This window comes from Trachypithecus francoisi, unplaced genomic scaffold (genome assembly GCF_009764315.1).
Source record: "Trachypithecus francoisi isolate TF-2019V2 unplaced genomic scaffold, Tfra_2.0 Lachesis_group5, whole genome shotgun sequence".
In the NCBI taxonomy this organism is placed as follows: Eukaryota; Metazoa; Chordata; class Mammalia; order Primates; family Cercopithecidae; genus Trachypithecus; species Trachypithecus francoisi.
The window spans coordinates 87,731,230-87,746,800 of NW_022681470.1; positions in this window are offsets into that span (position 1 = coordinate 87,731,230).

The window sequence follows — 15,571 nt, forward strand, 5'->3', positions numbered from 1 at the left end:
GAAAAGGGTGGTCATTCCCAGTCCCTAAGGAAGCATGCTTCCCAGAGCAGATGGAGAGCCACTGTTGGTGCAGTGGGAATCTTGCTCGGCGTAGTGGCTGCTAGTTATCATGCCCCTAGTCTGGACCTCCTGAGAGTCAAGGCATACAGGATGCAGTCCAGGGTGGGAAGTATAGCAACATATGCTCCATGGAGTGGCAAGTTGGGAGTAAGCTAGTAAAGACCCCCCAGGGAGGTGCCAGCAGAGCCAGAGACATATTCTGTGGAGAGCATCTTACGAAGAATGTGACAGAGTACATGGGTCTGAGAGGGGGCTGGTTATGGTAGATTCAGACCTTGTGATCATGGCTAGGACTGGAGAGATTCCTAGGGGAATACCCACACGCTGAAAATTAAATGCACATTTCATTACTACATAGGTAAAAGAATGTTATCCTCACATATGCAGGTGGCAAAGGAAGGAGAAACAAATTGTTCTATACTCTGCTTACCCATGAGATACAGTATACCCCACCACAGTCCAACTGTAAAATTTCAGGACAATGATTTTGTATCTAAGGTAGCCTTTAAAAAATACGAATATGTTTAAACTTTTCCTAAAATTTTTTTTTTTTTTTTTTGAGAAGGAAGTCTCACTGTATTGCCCAGGCAGGTCTTGAACTCCTGGACTTAAGCTATCCTCCCACCTCTGACTCCTTAAGAGCTGGGATTACAGGCATGAGCCACTGAGCCCAGCACTTTTCCTAAAACTTTTCTCAGACTTTATAGCAATATATTCTGCCCAATCACCAAGACCACACCCTGAGTGACTCCTGGGAACTAACTCTGTGGAAGGGACTTAAACCTTTGGGGTAGCCAGATAAAGCTATTCTCAGCAAGGAGAAAATTTCCTAGAAACCAACCACAAATATTTGTCAGTTCTTCAGACTTTTCATAACACTTTGTATTCTTCATTCCTAAGTAACTATTGTACCCTCTGCAATGGATTTTATATTTTTTTATAATTTTTTAAGTTTATTTGTTTTTCATTGTCCTTTGGTAAAATCTCTTGAGAGTCCCAAGTCTTGGGAAATCAAGGGAAGGGATTTTTGTCCACTCTTTGGCCAGAACATTGAAAGAGAATTGGCATATCCCCCAGAGACCTATTATGGCAGGGTCAGCAGTTATTAAAGAAGAAGATTCTAGAGAGAAATTGTGATGTGGGTCAGAATCAAAGCCTCTAGGTCAACCACCCACTCCCACGGCACAGCAAAGCATGAGGTGCACTGTTCTGTTTGAGTGTGGAAGTAGGCATCTCCTTTCACCTACCCAATGCCGTAGCACTCACATTCCCAGGGCATCTATCTCTGGCTTATGTTCTCAAAAGAGAGTTCACTTTTTCATGTTGTTTCGCTAACAAAATCTCCTCTCTGAGATGATAGGGATGTTGGCACCCACACAGAATCAATAATGTCAAGCCAGCTCAAGAAGCGCTACTCCTGCTTTTTTGTTTGTAGGAGTTCCTTCCTCAGTGGGGTTCTAGTTTTACCCCAAGGGGGAAGGAGTCTACAGTTAGGCTTTTATTAAGTTACTTTTCAGACTGAATCCCATTGAGGGAGAAAGACAGGCATGTTAGAGAGATTTACCATTGAAGTAGAGCTAAAGAGATGCTGTGGAATAAGGAAAAGTAAACACAATGTGTAATCAGCATAAGTGGAAATAAATGGCAAACTGTGGAAACATGATACTTGATACACACTTCCTCTTCTGCTCCTAGGGGGTGGCTGTAGGCATTAAAAGAGACAAGGCAAGTAAAAGCTGCAAACTCTCTGCTCATAAGTAAGAAATAAATGATAATTTTGGGTCACCCCAAAGACAATGTCATTAGAGGATATTGTGTTTGAGGCCTTGAGAAGTGAGGGGAAATCTAAAATTAGAAATAATACCATTTTAGTTTCTTAGAAGATCAGAAAAGCAATTTTTTAATACTAAAGAAGATAGAAAACTATTCATTACTACACAACAAAGAATTCAAGAGAACCAGGATTTAAGACACAAGAGAAATTTGATATTAAGAAGTTCTGGCAAATTAAACATGCTAGGACTTCTGAGCAGTCAGCAGCATTAAGTAAGGTATGCTTCTTCCAGAACTTCAGCTCCAGCCTTTGCCTTCCCCCTTACTCCACTTTTGCCTCTATATATTAACATTTTACCTCTCCCACATGAGGATCTGAACCTGGACATGACCCCTGGTTTTTGGCTGGTTACTACACACAATGTGCTGAGAGTGCATCATAGTCTTACCACACTGCAAGTAGAGACCGAACAGAAATTGGAATTCAGACTACAAGAATAGAAGAAAAAGGCATTTTTGAGGAAGAAATACAAAAGGTAACCTACTAAAAATTTAAATGACATATCAAAAGCCAAAAGATGGATAATTTTCCCCTTCTAGGGAAAATTAGGAAAGGGTATATTTTTCTAGAGAAAATTGTGTGTGTGTGTGTGTGTGTGTGTACATATGTGTATGTACCTGTATGTTTGTATATGTATCTCTGTGCATATGTGTGTGTGTAAATGTGACCTACCAGCGTACCATGACTCGTATCATATACGAAGAGGGTCCAAGGTTTTATTTTTGTTTTTTTGTTTGTCTGTTTTTGATATTGAGAAGGGCAGGCAATAGAATTTATAAAGAACCTAAGAAGATTAGTTGTTTTTGTAGGTTTTATAGACAGACTTTGTAAAGGAATAGTTCTTGAGAGAAGAAATATGTACTTGGATTGAATATTTAAATGTATGATAGGCAGGGGAAGAGGAATTCACTCCAAGAAGATTCAGGGCCCTTGTGTACACACATCTCCTGGTGACTTGTTCTATTATTTCAGGTTGGTGGACAGAACTGTAGCAGTTCCTTTGTAGGAGGAAATTCTACCAGGCTTGGATTTTTAACAATCCTGCTGTAAGATTTCCTAACCACCTACCCCAACACATTTTCCAGAACTTATAGAAATTCTATTCAGCATCCAGATCTCAGGAGCAGCATTCCGGTGGTGTTGAAGAGGATTTCAAACTTAGTGCAAAAGATCTACAAGAATTTAAGGATTATGGTAACCTTGAAAAAGATCAGGAATAGAAACAGTATGGCCCACAAAAACAAAGATACAAAGTCTTCCCCTATCTCTGAAAGAAGTTGACATATAGGAAACTCTCCCTGAGGAAGGAGAGTTGAACTGTGTCCGAGCACAACTGCCATTGGAAAAGAATATCTTCTTTCATTATTATATTGGGCATTGTTATTTTTCCTGTGATTAGATATGCCTCTGACCCATTAGAATGACAAAGTGCAAACAGAGCTTCAGAGGGGTGTCCTCAGGTATAACTGTGAGAATTGCCTAGAAAACAGCCTCAGAGCACCCAGACAACAGATTTTCATTCATTCAGCTAGTATCTATTGGGTACTTACCAGGTACTAAACTGTTCTAGATGCCTCAGATACATTCATAAATAAAACAGACAAAAATCCCTGCTTTCAGAGAGCTTCCATTCTATTGGAGAGAGACATAAAGTAAATAATAAACATATTAAATAAGTATATAATATAATATTATATGAAATGATACAAAGTATGGGAGAAAAAAGAGCAGGGAAAGGGAATTAGAAGCAGAAGTGGATTGCAATTTTAAGTAGGGTAAGAAGGTGACAGTTGAGCAAAGATTTGAAAGATGAAGGGAACTGAGCTCACAGCTATCTAGTGAAAGAACATTTCTGGCAGATGGAACAATCAGGTGAGGAACTGAAACTGCTTTATGCCTGGAATGTTCCAGGAGTTGTTTGGAGTGGAACTGAGGGAGGGAGGGAGCGGCAGGAAATGAGGTCAGAGAGGAAATGAGAGACCAGATCACACAAGACCTCATAAGCATGAGATTGTTCACTGTGACACAAATGAAATGGGGAACTTTGGGGAGATTTTGAGCATAGGAGTGACATGATCTAAAATGTTTTTGAAGGACCATTCTGATTGCTGTCTTGAGAAAAGATTGTAGCAGGGCAAGGGCAGAAGCAGTGAGACAAGTAGGACACTGTTGCAACAAGCCAGGCATGAAAAGATGGAGGCTAGTAGTATACAGGTAGCAGGAAGTCTATATCCCATGTATGTTTTAAGACAGAACAACCAGACACAGTGGCTCACACCTGTAATCCCAGCACTTTGGAAAGCCAAGGTGTGAGCATCACTTGAGCCCAGGAGTTTGAGACCAGCCTGGGCAACATAGCAAGACCTTGTCTCTATAAAAAATCAAAAGAATTAGCCACTCATGGTGGGACCATGCCTATAGTCCCAGCTACTCAGGAGGCTGAGGTCGGAGGATTGCTTGAGCCTGGGGTGTCAAGCCTGCAGTGAGCTATGATCGTACCCCTGCACTCCATCCTGGGTAACAGAGCAAGACTCTGTCTCAAAAAAATAAAAAATAACAAAAAATAAATAAAATGAAGATAAAACCACCAGAATTTCCTGATGGACTAGATATGGAAAGGAGATGAGTCCAAGATTTTTAACCTAAATGTCTCAGTTGTTTATCGCACCATAAAAAACCACCCCAAAACCTAATGACTTAAAACAACCAATTTCTTATTATCTCTTATGCTCCTTCTGTGGGTTGACTAGGCTCAGCTGGGCATTTTTGTTTGGGGTCTTTTATGCTACTGCAGTCAGACAGTGGCAGTCTTATGCAGATTTGAATGCAGGAGATGACCTGGGAGAACAATGCTTCTTGTGTTGACTGGCATAAACATGGATAAAGGATATCATGATATATTCAAGATGAGGAATGCCAGTGAAGCTATGAGTGCTGGCATGTAGAGGACAGTGGTAATCTGGGGCTCTCTCTTGATGCCTGTTAACAAAAGACTGGTTGTAAGTCCTGAGTTCATTCTGAGTGTATTGACCCCAGCTGATGGAGTTGAGGTTGCCTAGAGAAGTCACTCATTACTCCAAATATATGGCCTTTCTTGACCCTGATAAAGTGGGTTAGGATAGAAGTCCTGGGTAGTCTAAGGTCTTGGTCTCAGGGAACGGATCAATTTTGACCTCTTTGGGGAATTAGTAATTCTATACATTGTCTTCCTCTAGACCTTTGCTGTCCAATATGATGGGAGTCATCAGCCACATATGGCTATTAAAATGTGGTTAGTCCAAACTGAAACGTGCTATAAGCATAAAATACACAGTGGCTTTTGAAAACTTAGTATGAAGAAATGAATATTAGATATCTCATTAATATTTTATACTAATTACATGTTAAATGATATTGTGAATATATTGGTTACATAAAATATTAATAAAATTACTATCTTGGTTCTTTTTATTCTTTTTAATGTGGCTACTAGAAAGTGTTAAACTATATAGGTGATTTATGTGATCTATGTGTTGGGCAGAGCTGCTCTTATACCCTTGATGAGGCTGAAGACATCTGAAAATTCATGTGTGAAATCCCTCCGAACCCTTCTTAGAAGTATTGCACTCCTTCCCCATATGGTCAGAGTTTCATCATTTCTCTTGAAAGTTAGAAATCCTAGAACCGTCAGGCTTCTGAGAGTTCCAAGCTTGAATGCCTTTGCCCCTGCCCCCAGGTTTTTTGTAGGTAGAGGTTTGCAAACAAAATTCCTTTATTTTGCTGTAACCTGGTCATTTTCACATGTACAACAGGGTGCTCAACACCCTCTTAAAATCTCTTCATCCCAACTTTCTTTGTAATCTATTTTTTTATTATTTCATTAACATAACCTCAATTGTTAGTTTAGTGTTACCACAATCCCTCTTAACAGCTACAGTTATCCCTTACCCTAATTGTTTCTGATACAGTTCGGCTCCTAGGGGTTCAAGTTAACATTACCTAAATAACTACCAGAACATTCCTATTCTCCCTGGATGCAGGAGTACTGAAGTGCTGCATCTTGTTTCAAACTTTTGAATTTATGATAAATTTTACAATAGATTTATGCATTGCCAAAAAACAAAAAGGAAAGAAAGAGAAAAATGTGGAAAATGACATCTGATGACAGCTAATGCCAGCTGCTGACATCAGAATTTAAGGGCAGAAGGTTTATTTATAAATCACAGAAATAGAACATTGAAATCCAACCCCTTCAATTTTACAAATGAGGAAACCACAGCTCAGACAAGAATTGTGACTTGACCCAAGGCAGACCTCTCCCGTGCCACTCTAATAACTCATTGTCTCCATTCAGTTATCTGCACTGCCTACTCAAGACATATTTTATCATGTCATGTATCTAATTGTCTCTGTTGTTAGTTTTTCCATAATTCAAGAGTAAGATCTCCAGAATGAAAGTTTCTCTAAGGCAGAAATTCTAATAGATTCATTACACTTATTTTTGCTGCATTGGGTAAATGGGCACAGGAAGACAACACATTTGTTGAGCATCCGACTTTATTATAATTACTGATTTTTCTATGTAATATCAGTTTATCTATCTAATATCAGTTTCTCTAAAGTGATTTTTGGGGGTAAATGTTTCCCCAAAGTTTAGTTTTCTATATTGTTTCATTAGAAGATAGGATGAGAAAGTTATTGCAGGCCAGAACTTCAAAGAATACACAGAATCTTCATCAACTTATGTTATAAGTCAACAATTTGTCCCTGAAGTTTAACACCATTGCATACAGTCAAGATGATATTTGCCTAGAAAACTTTCAAAGCAACTGGTACTAAAATGCTCACCATGGCTCATAGAACAATGTTTACAATCCCATTGAATGTCTGCTTTTTGAACAATATAGCTTATGTTTAGTTGTCCATCCCTAGTATCAAAATCAAGCAGGTCAGCCCAATTGATATGATTCTATGGGGTCATGGATGATGGGTGGCTATTGGTACGTTGATAGCAAAAATATCCATGAAAAAATTTTTAAATAAATTTTAAAAATCATAGCTTTCTAAAAATATTTTTTAAATCTCTATGGCTGAAGATGCATGGATTTTAAGTTCAAACAAAGAATTGTGTTCAGGAGAGAGTATCAGATGTCAAAGACAGATACTTTTTCCAAATACATTATCAAGAAGACCTGAGAGTTTGAGAGTTGGATTATAGATCAGTGGAAGAGTGTCTAGGTAAATAAAAGGCAATAAGTGTTGCTGTTTGCTGATTATAGATTGACTTTCTATATTAACTGGGCATATGAAGTAGATAGGCATCCCCACATAAAGCACTTGAAGAAGAAATCACTTCCTGTTAAATCTGACAGGATAAATTTATTGCTAAATATACCTCTAGAATATACCTCTAAAATATACCAATGGAAATATAAGAAATTCAATTTTGCATTTTTAAAACTAATTTTAATAATATATTTTATTTAACCCAATGTATTAGTTTTCTGGAGCTGCCATAACAAAGCACCAAAAACTGGGTGGCTTAAAAAACAGAAATGTATTGTCTCACAGTTCTGGAGGCCAAAAGTCCAAGATCAAGGTGTCAGTAGGGTGAAGGCACTAGGGAAAGATCTGTTCCAGGCCACTTTCCTAGGTTCTGGTGGGTCCTTGGCATATGGCAGTAGAGCTCTAACTTCTCATGGTTTTCTCTTTGTCTATATGTCTTTCTATCCATGTTTCACTTTTTAAATTAGGACACAAGTCATATTAGATAGGGGCCCACTCTACTCCAGTATGACCTAATCTTAACTATGTAGAAAGCAGAAGTCTAATTTCTTTTCTTTTTTTTTTTCTTTTTTTTGAGACAGAGTCTCGCTCTGTCACCCAGGCTGGACTGCAGTGGCCGGATCTCAGCTCACTGCAAGCTCCGCCTCCCGGGTTTCCGCCATTCTCCTGCCTCAGCCTCCCGAGTAGCTGGGACTACAGGCGTCCGCCACGACGCCTGGCTAGTTTTTTATATTTTTTAGTAGAGACGGGGTTTCACCCTGTTAGCCAGAGTGGTCTCGATCTCCTGACCTCGTGATCCACACGTCTTGGCCTCCCAAAGTGCTGGGATTACAGGCTTGAGCCACCGCGCCCGGCCAGAAGTCTAATTTCTAAATAAGCTCACACTTGCAGGTACTAGAGACAGAACATCAACATACGTACATTTTATTTTACGTCAATTACATGTCAATAAAGCTGTGAAATGAAGCTAATTGTAAAAAGATTTAATACAGAAAGACAAATGGCATAAATCCCACCCATCATATTATCACGTCATGAATTTCAGGGGGTTATGTGAAAAATACATACACGTGATTTATTATTACCTATATACTTTGATACCATTTACTTTTCTAATGAACTACTTATATTAGTTATCCATGACTGCATAATAAGTCATTGCAAAACTTACCAATTTAAGCTAACAAATATTTATTATGTCACAGTTTCTGTGGGTCAGGAATCCAAGAGCAGCTTAGCCTCATGGCTCTGGCACAGGGTACTCATGAGGTCACAGTCAAGCTGTTGGCGGGGGCTGCCATTATTTGAAGCTTCAACTGGGGCTGGAGCATGCCATTCCAAGCTCATTCAGTTGGTTGCTCACTTAGGTAGCCTTAGCTCTTCCACATGGGGGCCTCTCCATAGGCTGCCTGTATATCCTACAAAATGTCTACTGGCTTCTTCGAAATACCTGTGTGTCCTCACAAAATGATACTTGGTTTCTGTGAAAAGTGGATTATGACAGAGACAGAGAAAGAGGGACAGGGAGCCTAAGATGAAGTCATATGCTTTTACAACCTAATATTGGAAGGGATGTACCTTCATTTTTGCCATATTCTATTTTCACGAAGACACACCGAGATATGATGTGGGAGCGATCTGCAGGGGTGTGGATATATGAAGATGGGATAATTAGAGGCTGTTTTAGAGGTTGACTACCACAAAAGTATAACTGACATATGTACTTACCTACGCCTCCCTTATTCTTTTAAACTGCCACATACCGTCATGTAGCTCATAAACAGGCTCTTAACTATAAATATGGGGCATATTTCCTAATTTTCTATATTAGAGATAATGAAGCAATGAAGATACAACTTTGCCAATGGGTGCAAATATTTGAGTAAGATAAATATCTAGAGTGGAATCGTTAGGGTTAAGAATAAACACTTAAGATGTAGATGCATTCTTTCAAATTTTTATTTCAAAACTTTGTAGTGTTAGAGTAGGTAGACAGCCAGAAATGAGCAGGCAAGGGAGCCGCCTAGAAAATGAAGCCCTGGAGATGCTGCCCACTATAGTCAGTGCTGCCCACTGACAGTCAACAAAAAGACAATGGCTAAATTGGCTACATCTGGCCTTGTGGTTAGACTCCTCTAGCCCTGAAGGGGACTTATCAGGCCAGAGCTAGAGATAACCATGCTAGGGATTTTCACTACTGGCAAACAGACAGTCCTCCAAAAACTTGCCCTGGACTATACTTGTGCTCATTTTAACAGTAAAAACACACCCCTAGGTGGAGATTTTAAATGCTAATTAGACCTGCAACATGTATACCAGCATGTACAACCACAGAGCATGCATGCTCAAAGGGACCTTCCAACATGCTTGCAAGTGACACCCCCTCAAGCCTTTTCATGAATAATCACATAAGATTCTCATAGAGACAGTCACCCAGCACTACCTGCTGCTGGCTCATTCTTTTGAGCAACCCACTCTGACTCATCTTTCAGAGTATAATGTCTAATTAAATAGACACTACTACTACTATTTTTTCAGGCAGGCCAGCTTGGAGCTGTTTTCTACTCCTCTCTAGAAATGTACTTTGTCTTTCTTCAATAAAACTCTGCTACTTAACCCTTGCTATGCATCTTTTGGCTGAATTCCTTCTTCCAAATTAAGAAGAACCTAGGATTCCCGCATTTGCCAGTAACCGTACTATAATTTCACATTAAAAAAAAAAAAAAGATAATAGTGACCATTTTCTCAGACCTTCAGCAACACTGCACTACCAAATATTTAAAATAATACCAAAGGCAAAAAGATCACAAATTAGAAGTTTGCATAGATGGAGGGACATGTGATAAAGGATATATAATAGGATGTTAAAGACAAAATCTAGATGGTGAGTTTGCAAGTATTATTAGTTTCCCAGGACTGCTGCAACAAATTGTCACAAACTGGGTGGCACAAAATGACAGAAATTTGTTCTATCACAGATCTGGAAATTAAAAGTGTGAAATCAAGATGTCAGCAGGACCATGCTCCCATTAAAGGCTTCCCATGCTTCTTCTAGGGAAGAATCCTTCTTTGCCTCCTCCTGCCTTCTGCTGACTCCCAGATATCCTTGACTTTCCTTGGTCTTTGGCAACATGACTTGAGTCTCTGTCTACACCTTCAGATGGACTTCTTTTTAGTGTGTTTCTGTGTGTCCTCTCCTCATCTTTACATGGACAGCATTTGCCTTCACTTTATCCACAGGCTGTCCACCAAGCTGCAAGTGATAAGACAAACTGAATGCTTGCAGAAATATCTGATTAAAGACTAATATATCAATATCCCCAAAATGAGTAAGATTTCTCATTTCACTATAAATATATGTAAATTAAATGAAATTTTTGAAACAAATGAGAGTACACAACCTCAACTTTTTATACACACAGCTCAGGATCTGGAACCAGTGAAGCAGCCAGAGGACTTGATGGCATAAGTGTTATCCTTAGAAATCACAGACTCTGACAGGTGACCAAACCAGTAGACAAAGATGCCCTCAGCAGACAGAAAAGTAGCCTTTCAGTCACAAAGATTCCACTGGCAGAAGGATTGCTGTGGCAAAGTCCTGGCCAATTCTCTATATGTATAAGAGTCTCTACCTGTGTAGATACATCCATCGTTAGTGTGTGTGTTGTTCTTGTTGTTCTTTGTGTGAAAAACAAATGTCAGCTAGAAGTCTATCCTGACACCCACCCTCCCACACACACTCCTGGTCAATTTAACTGTTCAGTTTTCCCCAATGGATCCTCTCTCTCCCCACTTCAACCTCCATTGCCAGGTTGGTCTAACTAACCAGAACTCTCAAAATTCATTTTCACATCCAGAATACACAGAAAACTCAAACATATCAACAGTAAGCAATCCCTGGAACACACACACACACACACACACACAAACAGCTGACCACCACCACATACAAATACCATCTAAACCCATTAACGAGTAGGCAAAGAACACATAGGAATGGCCAACCAATACGTGTCTGAAGAAAATGCTCGGCCAGGCGCGGTGGCTCAAGCCTGTAATCCCAGCATTTTGGGAGGCCGAGATGGGCGGATCACGAGGTCAGGAGTTCGAGACCATCCTGGCTAACACGGTGAAACCCTGTCTCTACTAAAAAATACAAAAAAAAGCTAGCCGGGCAAGGTGGCTGGCGCCTGTAGTCCCAGCTACTTGGGAGGCTGAGACAGGAGAATGGCGTAAACCCGGGAGGCAGAGCTTGCAGTGAGCTGAGATCTGGCCACTGCACTCCAGCCCGGGCGACAGAGCGAGACTCCATCTCAACAACAACAAAAAAAAGAAAATGCTCAACATCACCAATTATCAGGGAAATGCAAATTGAAACCATGATGAGCTGTCATCTTACTCCAATTAGGATGACTATCATTAAACAGAAGGAAAAGTAACTGATCCTGGCAAGGAGGTAGACAAAAGGGAAGACTTAGACAGCATTGGCAGGAAGGAAAATAAGTACAGCCGTCATGAAAAATAGCATGGAGATTTCTCAAAACAAAACAAAACAAATCCCTGCCCATTCTGATAACCAAAGGTAGAGCTACCATTGAATCCAGCAATCCCACAGCTGGGTATTTATCCAAAGCAAAGGAAATCCAGATATCAGAGGAATACCTGAACCCCCGTGTTTAATGCAGCACTATCCACAACTGCAGAAACATCAAATCAACCTAAGTGTCCATCAGTCAGGAAATGAAAAAATAAAAAAATGTGGCATACATACACCATGGAATACTGTTTGGCCATACAAAAGAAGAAAATCCTCTCATTTGCAGCAACATGGATAGAACTAAAGATCACAATGTAACATCAAATGAGCCAGGCACAGACAGAAAGGGCATGTTCTCACTCCTATATGGGAGCTCAAAAAGTTCATCTTGTCAAGGTAGAGAGTAGAATAATAGATACCAGAGGCTGGAGACGGTGTGTGGGTGACTGTGGTGAAGAGAGGTTTGTGGCAGACTGCCACAGTTACTACTTGAGACAGTCACTATAGCAGTTACTACTGTTACTGCTTGAGACCACCGCTATAGCAGTTACTACTGTTACTGCTTGAGATGATCGCTACAGCAGTTACTACTGTTACCACTTGACCATCATTACAAGTGAACAAAGGGACAAACACAGAAATGATAATAAAAAACAAAACAAACTGTCTTAAAGGGGAACCGGGAAAGAAGAGGGCTCCCTGCTTCTAGTGAGCAAAGGTGGCGCCGGAGCTTCTACAGCCCTTTGCATTTATTGGGTAACAAGAGTAAGGAGAAGGAGGTAATGATTGGTCAGCTGCTTAATTGATCACTGGTTCATATCGTTACTGACAGGCTTCAATTATGCCTAATCATAAGAAACATTTGTGCAGCCTCCAATATCTTTTTGTTTTGAAATCAGTTGGGCAAGGCAATTGCAGGCTGTGCAACCCTTCATTGTCGGTTGGTGATCCAGCTTCATTTTTCTTAGCCCTTATTCAAAATAGAGTTGCTCTGGTTTGAATGCTTCTTACATATTTCCCCCTTCCTTTTTACAAGAGGACCCTTCATCCTAAGGGTTGCAGAAGGATGAAGGTCCGTCTTCTGCAACATCTTCATACTGAATAGAGGCAATTATATTCCTGCCTATTAGGGTCTCTTGTATTCAGGGTAGAGAGGAGTTCAGTCACAAAGCATTGGTCCATTAAGCATCGATTGTACCTCTGAGTTCCAGCAAAAGGTGAAATCCTGGCGCTCTAGCAGTTTCTGAGCTTCCTGTATGGTTTTCCTGATCTGTCCCCATGTTATGGGGGTTGATGTCAGTATGACTCCAGTTGGTCCTCGTTCCATCTTTGCATTCAAATTCAACTGGTTCATGGCTCATACTGGGGGAACCAGGTCGATGGTTGGGATCCATGGGTCCCTCCAGTCTCCCGTTCCATGGTCATACACACCTTGAGGACACCCACATGGTTTGTTCATCTTCTGTGAAGACACAAGCATACCCTCATCCCCACGTCCCCATGTTAGTAAATCTACTGAAACAAAGGCAAAGGCTCTTGTGGTTGTAGCCAGGAGGCATGCCATTGCTGAGCATTTGTTCTACAAGCTGTAACTCGGCTTCTGCCCCTTTGGTTAATTACCGTGGGGTAAAACTTTCCACTCATGAGAGACGGGCTCTTTCTGATTAACAGAAGACACAGAAAAAACAAACAAAGACTTATCTTTCTCGTAAACAATTCTCAAGATCTATTACCATGCGAAACCAGTCTCTTTTTCCCGTATCCATAAGCCCACAAAACTTTTCTTCAATCTACACTGCACAAGTGGGTCTATGAGATGCTATGGGTTGTGATAGATAAATCTCTTAGGTGTGCTTCCAAATCCCTGACCTCCTCACTCCTTGCATAGAGAAGGGTACAATTTACAGGGAATAAGCAACGACTGAGCAGTATACTCTCTCGGTTCAAAAACCCAAAGATCTTGTGACATTACCACTACCTGAATTTCTCCTTCACAATCAAAATCAACAACTCCTGGGCCTGTAAGTTAAGACAGCTTTTACCAAAATCAATCCAATGTATCTTGTTGGCAAAGATCCCCAAATACCAATTGGAATCTTAGTGAGTTTGTTTCCTCTAATTAACATAATTTGTTCTCTAGGAGATCTAATCCTGCGTTTCCAGGTATTCCCAGGGAGAGGGAATCCATGTGCCTCCGGAAACCTCCCCTGAGACAGAGTTGTGGTCTGGACAGGGAATGCCCTCATAGTTTGAGGTACCTGGGTCCAGGCACCCTTCTCATTTCCCAACAGGGGGATGCCATTTTGATGAAATTTTGAGCAGCATTGATTAGCCCAATGATTTCCTTTATTACAAGGAGAGCAAACTCCTGGCATTTTTTCTGTTAAGATGGGAACTGTGTTACAAGATCCCTTTTTCCCAGAGGTATGACAGCCTTCTTTTTTGAAATGTCCAATTTTTCTACACTTATAACACTTTCCCACTTTAGGGCTTGACCCTTGGTTTCTTTTAGAGCTGTCAGCTACCAAAGCAGCCATTACCTGAGTCAATACTGCAGAGCAATGAAACTCAGTTCCCACATCTTGACAAGCTCAGAGGAAACCTCCCAAGTCCTCTGCACACCTCACAGGTGCCAGCACATGTTTACAATCCATGAAAGCCAAAGCTAAAGGTAGCCTTTCTATAGTCACAAAAGATGGTACAAGCCAATTTTCATTCTCCCCCTCGTGTTCACCTTTTAGAGCACTGACCTTATGTTGCTGTTGGCAGACTCGTAATGGGATTTCTTATTTATCTGGTTGGTTTTAGTTTTTTCTGTTCTTTAATTTTTTCTGTTCCAGCACCCCTTCCTTGTTCAAGTCCCTATAGGATCCTATCTGTCCCTGCAAATCTCTGCTAGTCTTTTCTAGTCTCTATTTTTGTATTTCTTTGGGGCACTGACCTTATATTGCTAGTCTTTGCTAGTTTTTATCTATCCTTATCTGTCCCTATCTGTCGCTGTTTATCTCTACTTATCGCTATTTGTCCCTGCAGGCCTTTTTCAGGTCCTTTCAGGTTTCTTTTTGCCCCGATAGTCCCTGCTCAGGAGCCACTTGTGGCAGACTGCCACAGTTACTACTTGAGACCGTCACTATAGCAGTTACTACTGTTACTGCTTGAGACCATCATTACAGCAGTCACTACTGTTACCACTTGAGATGGTAATTATGTCTAGTACAATGACAGAAATGATAACAACAACAAAAAAAAGAAACTATCTTAAAGAAAGGGGAATCAGGGAAGAAGAGATCTCCCTGCCTCTAGTGAGCAAAGCAGCCCCTGAGCTTCTACAGCACTTTGTATTTGTTGGATAACAAGAGTAAGGAGGAGGAGGTAATGATTGGTCAACTGCTTAATTGATCACAGGTTCATATTGTTACTGACAGGCTTCAATTATACGCAATCATAAGAAACATTTGTATGGCCTCCAACAAGGTTGGTGAAATAGGTACGAGCATGCAGTTAGATGGAAGGAATACATTCTAATATTCCATAGCAGAGTAGGGCAACTATAGGTAACAAAGATGTATTAAAGTTGCTTCCAAAGAGCTAGAAGACAGCACTTGCAATGTTTCCAGCAGGTGGAGATGACAGATACCCACGGGATGGATGTCCTACATCCCCTCACCAGATCACTACACAATATACACATGTTACAACATATCACAGGAATCTCATTAATATCATGTCCAGATGAAGAAAAACATCATGATGCTAAAAGAGCATCTTTCACAACTCCTCCTCCCCAGCACCATAGCCTATGGTCTCAGCTCCTCAGGTTCTGCTGGCATCCCTGCCAAAGCTGCTGACACATGTGGAGTCCAATCATGAACCCT